A 13,004-nucleotide genomic window follows, 5' to 3' on the forward strand; every position below is an offset into this window, starting at 1 on the left:
TTTTGTGGTTGGAAAGGGGGGGGGAAATAGAAGAAAATATTTGTAGCTCAGGCTTTTGGGGCTTTCTGAGCATGTTTTTTTTTTATTGCAGACATTTCATTACTAAACTAGGCAACGTTATCTTCTAGTAGGGAATGGAGTTTGCTCTTATTTTATGCGCTACTAGTTTGCCCTGTCAGTGATGGTGGGAGTGGTCTTGGTAGTTCCTTGATTGAGCTCTTGCTTATTCTTTTTCAGAGTTGGTAGTTCCTCGGTTGGAGTATTGTTTGCTTCTAGATTGTTGGTAATGTAAATCTTGATATTAATCTCTGCTCATCTGAGTATTGATTGCTGATGAAGAGGTGTTTTGGTCTACACTGCACACCTGACCAAACCAAACATTCCAAGATTGAAATCATGGAGTATCATGACTCTTAGACGCAAGGATCTTACCAACCTTTGCCTAACTACCTTCAGTCTGTTGGACAAATATATCAACAAATCAAAGGAACACCCCAAGGTGTTCCTTTGATTTCAGGACTATAATGCAATGCCTGGAATCTATAGCACTCCCAGGCATATATCCCAAAGTTTGGATCTGGTATGGAGATGACACCTTTGTCATAATTAAAAAAAGGACCAACTAGAGAATACACATAAAACCAGCAACATGTTTAAAGGAATACAATACACTAGGGAAGAATAAAACAACATGTTTATCTCCTCAGAAGTCCTCATAAGCAGAAGCAGTGATGGCAAAGAAACAGAGATTTTCAAGTGTTCCATTACCAAAGTAACAACCAAACCTCCCACAAGAGAAACTGTATAAAAACATTATTTACACAAATGCACTACAGGAATTCTAAACTGCAAAAAAAGAAAACAGATCATCTATACATTTTCCAACAAAATAGATGTAGAATCAATTTCACCATAAAGTGCCTGACCACTCAATATAGCACAGCCAACACAAACTGTTAAAAGGATAACACTGCCATACATTAAAAAAAAAACCTCAGAAAAACCACCAACAGACTATTACAACCACATGACATTACTGCAACACATAAACCAATTAAAGTCCTCCAAAACATTCTAAGTTAACCAACTCCAGTAGAAAAAATAGGAAATATCTACAACATACAGTGTAAGGAAGGCAACAGCTTCAATTGTGAAACTGTGAGCATCCTATATCAAGCTAAGTCTAAAAATGCCTGGCTATTCAGGCAAATCAGGTACATCAGCAGCAGTGGTGGGATTCAGCCAGTTCGCACCACTTTGGGAGAACCGGTTGTTAACTTTCGGAGCAGTTTGAATCCCACCACTGATCAGCAGGCACATAGAGATAAACATCTTCATACCAGTCCAAAGAGACAATCAGAAAGCCCGGAAGGGCACAAAAAAGACCAAAACCTTTCTTCATCAGCAAGCAAAACCCAGATGAGCAGAGATTAACATCAAGATTAACATTAGACCAACAATCAAGAAGCAAACAATACCCCAATCAAGGAACTATTAACTTGGACAAACAAGCTAACAGTAAACAGCCCAATCAAGGAACTATCAACACTGACAGGGCAAGCCACCACCATATATAGAGAACAAGCCTATTCCCTACTAGCACTGATCATGTTATCTAGTTTAATAATAAAAACCAAATAAGAAAACAACCAAGCTCAGAGAGCACCAAGAACCCCTCAGAAGAAAAAATGTCAGAATATTCATCTCAGTGAAACTTAAGTTGAGAGCAAGTAAGTACATGTAAAGTATATTAACACAGTTAAGCTGCCAGACTATTTTTTATCTCTCTGTCTGTTTACCTGTCATCTTTCTCCTAGTGCTATAGAACCACTGCCTGTCCTACTTGCTGCCATAGATAAAAGAAGAATGTCAGTAGGAAGACAAATAAGAAATACTGTTTCCAGTCCCTTGCAGTATGCAAGTGTGTAACGTTCACAGGGGAAGACATGGCCTGCTCTGATCTATACAGTGCACAGAACTAGTGGAAAAAAGCAGGATGGGGCATTGGATAGAGGGCTGGGCAGTCTTACATTGCTAACCAATGAGTATACATGTTGTGGTCCAATTTCACGAATAAGGAGGAACACTGGAGTGCTTGGAAGGCAGGGGCAGGTAAGGATTGTGTGTCTGCATGCCAAGCTGTCTGTGGGGTCAATATCAAGCATACAGCAGAGTGCTTGGATTGAAGGTTAGTTGGAGAGAGATAGGTGCCAGGAGGATTCCTATGAGGCAAAGAAACAGGAATGGCATTCCTAGAAAGGAATGTATGGGACATGTGTTCCCATGCCTATTCCTTGAAGTCCAAGAGAGAGGTGTAAATAAGGTTGAACAATCTGAGATCATAAAGCATAGAATAGTCTTGGAATGCTGAGGAATAAACCAGAGTCAGAAGCAGGAGTAAGGCAAGACCAGGAGCAGAATAGGAATCAGAGACAAAGTGTGAGACAATATGCCTCACTTGTTTCCAGTTAGTGCCACTTATTTGTGAGGCACCCACTTTCTGAATAGGATGGGAGTTTTTACTGAAGAGATGGAATGGCAGCCTGTTGCAGATTTTCTTTTTCTGATAAAGAGCCTTATTTCCAGCTCAGTGAGGTTAGTTGCTCCTAAGGGTCTAATTTGAGTACATAGTCATAACTCACAAGAAGATGCTTGGCCTTCTTGGCACCCAAGGCATCATGAAACTTGACCAGTTTGAGCATGTGTACATCCTCACTTTCAAACATGAATGGATTATCTATTGAATGGTTAGTTCACAACTTCATTTAATAGAGAACACTTAATGCACCCTTAGGCCAAGAGATCAGAAAGTTAAGAAGTGTAAGGGAATCAGGGGATATATCCATCAGATGAATATATCTGATCTATATGAATATCTGATCTATATCACAACAATGGTTGCATAAAAGAAACCTGAGTCCAAGGCAGAGGTGTAACCAGAGAAAATGTCTCAGACAAAACCATACCTCATTCTCAGAGAGACAAAGGGAGGGAGTTCAACCATTGCAGACAAAATCCCAAGCAATTCATTTGAATTGGGAGGCATGCTGCACTATGGGGCACATCCTCTCTACGACAGAGTATGCTGTACTATCAGCTTTGGTGAATTTGGTGGAACCCTGATGGAAGCCTTGTGTACAGTCTTCTCATCACTATCAAAATTAATTCCAAAACAATTTTATCTTTTCTCATCTCCTGCTCACTTTCATTGCCAAATGGTAAGCAAATTTCCTCAAAGTCAAGCTATGTAATGATACACACATTACTCAAATGTTAAGAAAGATATCAATAACCCCACTTTTTTAAAGGCTTCTTCTATACCTATCAGAGTTTGTGTCTTATCCATTATTCAGTGCTACCTCTGCAGACTGCATTATGTCACAGGCCACCTGAAGATAAAACAGTTTCTCCTGGCTCTACAGCTGCTGATATTTATTCCTTGCACATCATTTCAAATTAAGTGTCTGCCATGTAGCAATCTATGTCATTAATTTGCTCCTCCATTGTATCCTTTCAGATCCAACTTCCAGAATTGCTAAATAATTGCCTGAATCCTCAAACTTTGATGAAAGTGTTGAACTTGCATCTAGGAAATATCTTGCAACAGGTCCCTGGGAAATCAAATGTTTTGTTTAGTTTAATGGGAGTCAAAAAAAAATTAGAGATTTTTCTCATACATGAGCAACAGAGATGGTATTCAGCCAGTTCAGACTAGTTGGGCGAACCAGTAGTGGAAATTTTAAGTGGTATGAAGAACCGGCAATTAACACCTCTAGCTCCCTGGCCCCAGTCCTGCCCACCCACTGCTCACCCCACCCACCCACTCACAACTCCCACTCATTCGCCCTGCCTGGCCCTGCCCTACCCAGTCGCTCTTCACCTCCCCCCAGCATAGCACACTGTGTGTGGAGGTCCTCGCTTGTGCATGCGCACGGTCTCTGGTCTGCAGCTTGCCTGCCTAAGCTGCCTTCCCATCTGGTGCCTATGACCCAACTGAGCTGCCTGCCTGGGCAAGTAAGCCTGTGAGTCGTGCTAGGCTCCCCCATCCCTGGAATTTGCCGCAGCCCCCCCCCCCTGTCCCCGACGCTTGCTGCTTCCCCACCACCATCCTTGCAGTTTCGCCAGCAGTGCAGCTCCATCTCAGGTGGCGGCTATACAGGCTGCAGCCTAGCTAGCTGCACACAAACACCTCACCGTCCCCGGTCTTACATGACTGCATCGCCGCCGACTTTGTTTTCTGTGGCTTCCCTGTAGAATTATGCACTGATAACATAGGCAAGATTATAGTCTTACTAATGGGAATAATTCAATGATTTCTTGTTCTGAAACAGAGGAATAAATGCTGGATTTTCTTCTCAGCTTTTGGAATTAGCCCCATGGTCTGACATTCTGTTTCTTTTCCTCAGAATGAACTCTATCAGCAGGCATTGCCTCCTTCTCCTCTTCTCTTATGGGTTTCTTTTTTTCTTTTGGGAGAGGTGAGATCAAGAAAAAACTTTCTCCAAGAGATTCACCTATTCTGTCCCCTCTGATAGTCATGCACTGTTCTTCAGTGACTTTCCATCTGCATGAAATTCATTTAATGTGTACAAGAAAAAAAGGAAAGGACCAGGCTTGATATGCAAACTCGTTTATACAAAAAATGTATAAAAACTCAAATAAATACATAAATAATGGGGGAAATAGCCAATGTGTGTGTTGGATCCTGGACTGCTGAAGGTTTGTTGAATAAAAAAAGCAAATACCATCCAAAAAAGCCCATTAAAAATGTCATTGGAAATGAGATGGGCAGAAAATAAACAAACAAACAATGATCCTATCCAATGCCAGGTGGTGCGATGCTAATGAAAAGCTCAGTGTCAGTCCAATGTGGGTTTCTTTTGCAGGCAGAAAAGATGGTATCAGATCCTGTTTGTCCAAACTGGATTTTACCCTAAACAAAAGAGAGAGGGGGAAATGAATTATAATAAGAAACGGGAGTGGCTGGGAGGGGAAGGACCGGATGAGGCGCCCCTCGATATGAGTAATGTTGATTTGGCCACAACCACCCAGTCACATGACTACCCAGCCACACTCACCCAGTTACATGGTTACCAAGCCACACCACCCAGTCACATGACCACCAAGCAACACCCACCCAGTCACATGACCACCAAGCAACACCCACCCAGTCACATGACCATCAAGCAACACCCACCAAGCCATGCCCACAAAACCGTTAGTAAAAAAATATTGAATCCCACCATTGGATGTAACCCTAATCCTAAATAGGTTTACCCTCCAAAGGGATTTTCCCATATATTTTTCCTGGAACAGTAGAAAAGCCTGAATGAAAAAGACAGTTACCTATTAAGCAAACCAATGTGCTGCAAATTTGTCAGCGACATCAATTTTCCTCTACTGGTTCATGGGGATGTAACCTAACCCTAAGTGGATTAACCCTCCAATGGGATTTTTCCATGTATTTTTCCTGGAAAGGTAGAAATGCCTGACCGAAAAAGACAGTGCCTTCCTAAGCATACCAATTCACTGGAAATTAATTGGCAACATCAATTTTCCTCTACGAGTTCATGGGGACATAACCCAAACCCTCCAATAGGATTTTTCCATGTATTTTTCCTGGAAAGGTAGAAAATCCTGATTGAAAAGGTGAGTGCCCTCCTAAGCATCTCCTAAGAACTCATAGAGGAAAATCAATGTTGCCAATGAATTTGCACACTTTCGTATGCTTAGGAGGCCCCTGATTTTTTTCAGTCAAGCTTTTCTACCTTTCCAGTAAAAATTCATGGAAAAATCTCATTGGAGGGTAAACCCACTTAGGGTTAGGGTTCTGTCTCCTTGAACTCATAGAGAAGAATTGATTTCGCCAATGAATTTGCAGCGCTTTGGTATGCTTACGACGCCCCTGACTTTTTCAGTCAGGCTTTTCTACCTTTCCAGGAAATATTAATGGAAAATCTCATTGGAGGGTAAACCCACTTAGGATTAGGGTTCGGTCTCCATGAACTCATAGAGGAAAATCAATGTTGCCAATGAATTTGCATCGCTTTGGTATGCTTAGGAGGCTATTTACTTTTTCAGTCAGGCTTTTCTACCTTTCCAGGAAGAATACATGGAAAAATCCCATTGGAATGTAAACCCACTTACCGTATTTTTCGAAGGATAAGACGCACCTTTTTCCCTCAAAAAAGAGGCTGAAAATCTGGGTGAGTCTTATACACCGAATACAGCATTTTTTGCCTCCCGAAGCCCTACCCCCTTCACCAAAATGGTCGTGCATACCCTTATGGAGGCTTTCAGAGAGCTCCTGGGGGCTGGGGAGGGCAGAAATGAGCACAAAATGGGCCGTTTTTTTGCCCCCCCCCCCCAGCAGCACTCTATAATAGCAATAGCAATAGCAATAGCAGTAGACTTATATACCGCTTCATAGGCCTTTCAGGCCTCTCTAAGCGGATTACAGAGAGTCAGCATATTGCCCCCAACAATCTGGGTCCTCATTTTACCCACCTCGGAAGGATGGAAGGCTGAGTCAACCCTGAGCCGGTGAGATTTGAACCGCTGAACTGCTGATCTAGCAGTAGCCTGCAGTGCTGCATTTAACCACTGTGCCACCTTGGCTCTTATAAGCCTCCATAAGGCTATGCATGCAATTTTTTGACAAGAAACGGGCCCATTTTCATGAAAAATGGGCCATTTTTTGCTCATTTTTGCACCTCTGAAGCCCTTTACAAGCCCCCCCAAGGCTATTCACGTCTTTTTTTTAAAAAAAATGGACCAAGTTTTGCAAAAAATGGGCCGTTTTTGGGAGGTTTGCAGAGTGTAAAAACTTTTTTTTTCCTTTTGGAAAGCTCTTTATCTGATTGATAAGAATTACATTGATCAAGTGCTGTGCCAGCAGAAACACCTACCTATCTACTGTATTTCTCTCTCTCTATCCCTCTATCTACCTACCTACTTTTTTTAAATTTGCCTCTTCAAAACCTTGGTGCATCTTATACTCTCGTGCGTCTTATACTCCAAAAATATAGTAGGGTTAGGGTTAGCACGGCCTGTTTTTCTTCCACAAACATAGACCATTCAACATCACAAATTTGACCATTTTTATTTATGAACTGTAAGAGACATGTAGCAATGCCCCCAACTAAATTCACTTATTTTTAATGTCATTTGCAGGTTGCCATAATTATATCCTTAGACTTAGAGCTTCCATATTTAAGACTGTATATTATTATATATAGGATACAATAATACTGTACTGTATATTATATATCACTGATATGTTTCAAATCTCTGTAAGAGGTTTTACATCTATCCAGAGAGGTAAAAAAGAAGTAGCATTCAAGGATAATCTCAGGATGCAAAAGCTCTAAAATTTGCTAAACAGATTATTTATTGGCATTTGTGATAAGTATATGAGATAACATTTATACCAGCTCAGAATATAAATACAAAATCTGAATGCAATTTGAGGAAAAGTCAATACCATACGTATCCCATCACTATTTGCTATGCCTAAATCATCACAAAAAGAAGGCCAAATAGAAGGGGTGAGTGGTTTAAGAATTGGGATTTTGCAAGAAGGTATTAACTCTGCCTATTTTGGCTGATGAGCTATTAAAGAAATTGCATGAAGATGAGGTGGCTAAAACACTGACAGCTAAGGCAATGGTTATTATTTTCAGCAACTAACTTGAATGAATTAAAAGATAGGCATGTCTTTGTCTATTTTTGTCATGAAAAGTAGAAGTTATCCATGACAAAATGATAAGGACTACCTTTTAAAAAAAGAGTTGCCAGCTGCAGATGAACTATGAATTGGCCCATCATTCTTTATGTTAAATGTATTGCAATTAAAAGAGGAGGAATTAACTTCTCAAAAAGCAATTTAATTCTTTTTAAAACAATTCTTATACTGTCAAATATATTGTGTGGTCTTGGGTAAAATGGTGCAGTTTCTAAGTCTAAATGCTGACAAAAGAACTCTATTAACTTCTGAAGATGCAATGATCCCACTGATGCTTTTCAAGTTGAAAAAAGAATTCTAGCAGCTTTTCAGATACTCCCCAGATGTGTATTCTATGATGGAAACATCAGTTCACTTCTAGAATGAAATGGCTCAACAGAGGCTTGTTAGCTAAATTATAAAGGAGCCCTCATCTCAGGTAACAGTACAGAGCCAGTGATTTTGAAGACAGATAAAGTGGGATGCCTCTGAGAGATTCTTACTTCACTTAATGTCTCAGAATGTTCATGACATATATAGAGCACCTTGCTAGACATTGATCTCATAGACATTTAAGGAAAACTTCTCACTAACTTGCTACAAAAAGCCAGACGAAGATTCTGCATAGATTTGATGTGCTATCACTAAAACTGGAACATGGGACTGCTGATCGTCTTCAAATATCTCTGCATTCAGCAACCCAAACAATGTCAGAAGATACAAATTCTCGTTGGGAAGACAGAAAAGCTGCTTACGATCTGTGGTATCAAAGGCTTAAAAGATTACACTAAGCTAAAGCAGATACCTGAATCTTTAAAAAAATGCAAGTTGTGTTTAATGAACATGAAAAACAAAGACCTTCTTCTAGTGGTGTAATTCTTTGAAGTCTGCTACCAGTTTGGTGAGCTGCTACTGAGCATGCGTTTTGTGTGCACATTCGCACTTTGTGTGCATGGACCCGTGCAGCGCTAAAAAAGGAATATTTGAAGCCTTCTGAGTCTGCAAAGGTAAGTAGAAAAGCGGGGTGGAATCCACTGTGCCATACAATTTAGATTAGCTAGAAAGGGGGAAATCTAACAATTCTAGCTAATATAAATCGCGGGTCTCAGCTGATCATCACTCAGCTGATCGTTGGAAATACCAGTTCACCCAAACAAGTAGCATTTTTTACTATCGTTTTGGGCAAACTGATCTGAACTGGTAACATTTCACCCCTGCCTTCTTCCACAAGAAATTACTGTTCTTCTTACCAACTATTCCACTACATAAGAGAAGAATGTACTTTTCAAAATATAGGTGAACTCTCCCTACATGAACCCATTCATATATGTTACATCTGCTACCTTTTGCTCTGACCAGACAACTCATTGCCAAATATGTTGATCACTAATTTTTTTTTTTTGTCCTTTTAAAACTGTTTATTTCATTTTCATTTTCATTTTATACAATCACTTATATACTGTGCATTTAAAAAAAAAGGGAAAATCGATGAACACAACTCATCTTCCACCATAGAAAACCAACATAGCACTTCAATCCCCCATACACCCTTTCTTCTCCCCCTCCAACTTTCATTTCTCCCCTCCAACATTCCCCTCTTCTACTTCCCTTCCCCCTCAAACATTCCTTTCTCCCCTTCCCTCCATCTCACCCTCCTTACATTCCCCTCTCACTCCCTCTTTACTTCTCCCTCTTCTTTCCCTCTACTCCTCACTTTGGTGTATCTCTACAATTCATTAATCTATTCAGTTTATATTTTACTCTAAAATTAAGAAAAATGAAAAGAAAAAAGAGAAAATAAAAGAAAAAAAGAAAAAAAAAGAAAAGAGAGCAACAGTATACAAGTGCATTCTTATTGTTCTGAAAATTGGGACTGTATTTCCACCCTCCCCCCTCCCCCCCTAAACCCCCCTCCCTAACCCCCTTTCGGCTTCCCAGGTCCCATACCCGGCATAACTTTTTATCAAGCACAGTCTGGAGTATATTAAAATCAAATAACTTTAGAATTAAAAGATAAAAGATAAATGAAAAACAAAAAAAAAGGAAATAGTAAAAAAAGAAAAAAAACCACACACACACACAAAAAAAAGGAAAAACGGGAAAAATCAACAAATTCTCTACATTAAACTCAGCTTCCCATCATTTTTAAATCTTAAACAATGTACCTCATTCCTAATTTCAGTTATTTTATTACTTGCAGTATTTCAAACTATATTGAAACCAAGTAAGTTAATTAAATGGAATTCCAGCGAAGGCCTTATCTCTTTATCTAAATATCCAAACCTTTGATTTATCTCTTTTACCTCCTTCTCTATTAAACCATTTAAACATTCAAATACTTCTCTCGGTTTCCTTTTCCAACTCCTCCCATCCTGCCTTTACCCGTGTCCATATATATATTTTATTTTCATCCGTACTCCTCTTATATTTGCTTCACCTTCCTGCAGACTCTATAGGTATATCTTTCCAAACATTATATTCAAATAACAATTTATACAAAGATCAGCTTACTTTCTGTCTCAAAATAAACTCTACTTAAACCTTCACTACCCTCCCATCTACCCCACACTTCCCAGCTCCATTCAACCCGAACCACAATCCAAGAAGATCACGATCTCCGCTCTCCTCACCCTAAAAAATAAATCATGAACAATTAAGTAGAAATTCAAAGTTATCCATCGAATCCTGTTTAAATCCCATACAATATATATTCCAAAATCATCGCCACTTCTTTCAGTCTCTTTCAGTCTCAATGTCTCTTCGTCAGTATGCAGCTATACCGTTTTACCCAAGACAGAAATCACAAAGTATTATTCAGATTAAAAATTAAGCAAATGTTTTAGAAGCATAACTAAGTCTTTATTCTCTACTCTTCTGCCCTTCCGGAGGGGGAAAGCAATGCCTCTCGCCTTGTAGCCACGTGTTTCGCTGTTTCTCTTCTCCTTCTCCTTGTCTTTCTCCATGTCCGGGTAATTCAGGAAGTCCCGCCTTCAGAATATTGTAATAGAAATCTCGGGCTTCCCAAACAGAGTTGAGGCAATGTTTTTGGTTATCAAATGTAACAGTAATACCAAACGGCACTTCCCATCTGTATTGTATCTGAGAGTTTCTGAGTTCCTTAGTTAAGAAGGCATAGTCTCTTCTGGCTCTTAATATTTGAGGTGGTATTTCTTTGAAAACAATCAAGTCCTGTCCATCAATTCGCAGCCTATTATTGTAGAACTCCTGTATTATCGCGTTTCTGGGTTCTCTTGTGGCAAAATATATAATTATGTCCCTCGGAAGTTGTCGCTGTTTTGCTACGTACGAATTATGGCGATAGATTTTTTGAATCTGCCAATCAAAGTTAAGTCCCGGACTTCCCACCGAGCGACTAAAAGCCTCAAAAAAGGTCTGTTTCAAATTCTCCTGCTCATTTTCACGCAATCCCCTAACTCTTATTGCAGACTCAGTCTTCTTATAATTTATCATGACAAGTTGTTTTTGCGCAATTTGGATTTCCTGTTGTAATATTTCAATTTTAGATGTCAGGTTGGAATTAGCTTCTTCCAAAAGTTCCAATTTATCCTCCATTCCAGCAATATAATCTGTCATAACATTCATAACCTCGATCATATCCTCCTTTGTTTGAGCAATCTTGGCATCAAGTCTGTCATAAAAGTCTGAAATAAATTTTTGCATTTCCTCTCTGAACTCTTTAAGGATTTCAAAAAGAAATTCTTTCGTTAGCAAATCTCCAGTAGAGGGCGTAGAAGGCAAGGACAGCGGCTTTGTAACAAATGCCTGAGATGAGCGTCTGGGTTTCGATTTCGGTGCCATGATAAAAAGGGAAGCAAACAGAGTCTCTGCTCACGTTAATTTGAGATAAGGTAGTTTCAACAAACCCCTGGCAATCAATAAAAAGAAATCTTCGAGGGAACAGGGCTAATTAGTTTGTAATCCCTTAAGTCTGTCCAGGAAGTTGAAGATATATCGTTATAGCAAATGCGGAAGTTACAAAATCGCCATTTTTTTTTAAAGAAAAAAAAAAGGTTAAACAAAAGGAGTCTTTTATAAAATTGAAGCTGGTATTTTAAATAGAGAAAAAGGAAAAATTCACAGGTATGTTCACTGCCCGGATTAATCTTAAATGGGTTAATTACAAAGGCTTGTTCTGGGGGGGGAAGTAACTCGCCTAGAGCTGAAAAAAAAACAGCTGAGAAGATCTGGCCGGAGTAAATGACTCAGCTTTCGTTGATTCACTCTCTTTCGTTCGCAGCCAAAAAGAAAAAAAGGCTACGAACTTCAAAGAGGACTCTAACTGGCTGAGGGACCCTCCCTACTTTTTCCTTAATGGAAAAAGAGTTATCTAAGATCTTAAATAGATATACGAACCAGAACTCTGAGGGCAGCTTCATTAAGCTGCCGACGGCGGCAAGAACCTCCCCCGGAAGCCTCCCCCGGTCACTCAACATGTCAACTGCCATGTGCTTCGCAAACCGATAACAGCTGCCAGAAACTCTAGGGAGGCTGGATGGGAGGATCCTTTGAGGAAAAGGAAACTTAGCTATATCTCACTGGGATGGGCTTCAAGGACACCTGGCTGGGAATGGAACGCAGCTGCATACCAAGCCTATGCCTGAAGAGATTGTTAAAAAAAAAACACCATCTCATTTGAATTTGATTGGACTTGGGGGCCCAGTGATGGGAGGTAACTAAGGGAGGGAAAAGTTAGACTTGGTGATTTTGGCACACAATTACAGTTCTGGCTATGTCTTACTGCAATTCCCTTGACTTCTTGTAAACTATATCTTTTTTTCATAAATGGAGTTAAGGATCATTCTTACTTAGGAGTTCAAGCTGAGGCAGGTCTGACACAACACTGATTTGTTAGCATATAATCAATCAATTAATATTCTAGCCTATTCTAAAATGAAGGAGCTAAATTATGGGGGGAAGGGAGCTAATGGAATTGGAATTGGCAAAGGAGGCTGAAGGTTGATTTTGCTATCTGCAGGAAATCTTACAACAGTATGGGTTCCCCTGGAAATCTGATGGAGAAAAAATGAAATTACAGTACCAGATTGCTTATGCTGTGAACACTCATAGTAAGTTCAGCCACAATTTACTTAGCTATAAATAAGTATTATATTGTAGAAGCTACATAAGCCCCTATTTCCCTCTTCCCATGGAAATTGGACCCTGCACCGGCACACTTCAGCATCTTAAACTGAGGTACTTAAATGCTAACAGATTAATATGTCAATGTATGGTCAGTTTTGGTTAATTATAAACTTGGCAT

This window comes from Thamnophis elegans, chromosome 2, assembly GCF_009769535.1.
Source record: "Thamnophis elegans isolate rThaEle1 chromosome 2, rThaEle1.pri, whole genome shotgun sequence".
In the NCBI taxonomy this organism is placed as follows: domain Eukaryota; kingdom Metazoa; phylum Chordata; class Lepidosauria; order Squamata; family Colubridae; genus Thamnophis; species Thamnophis elegans.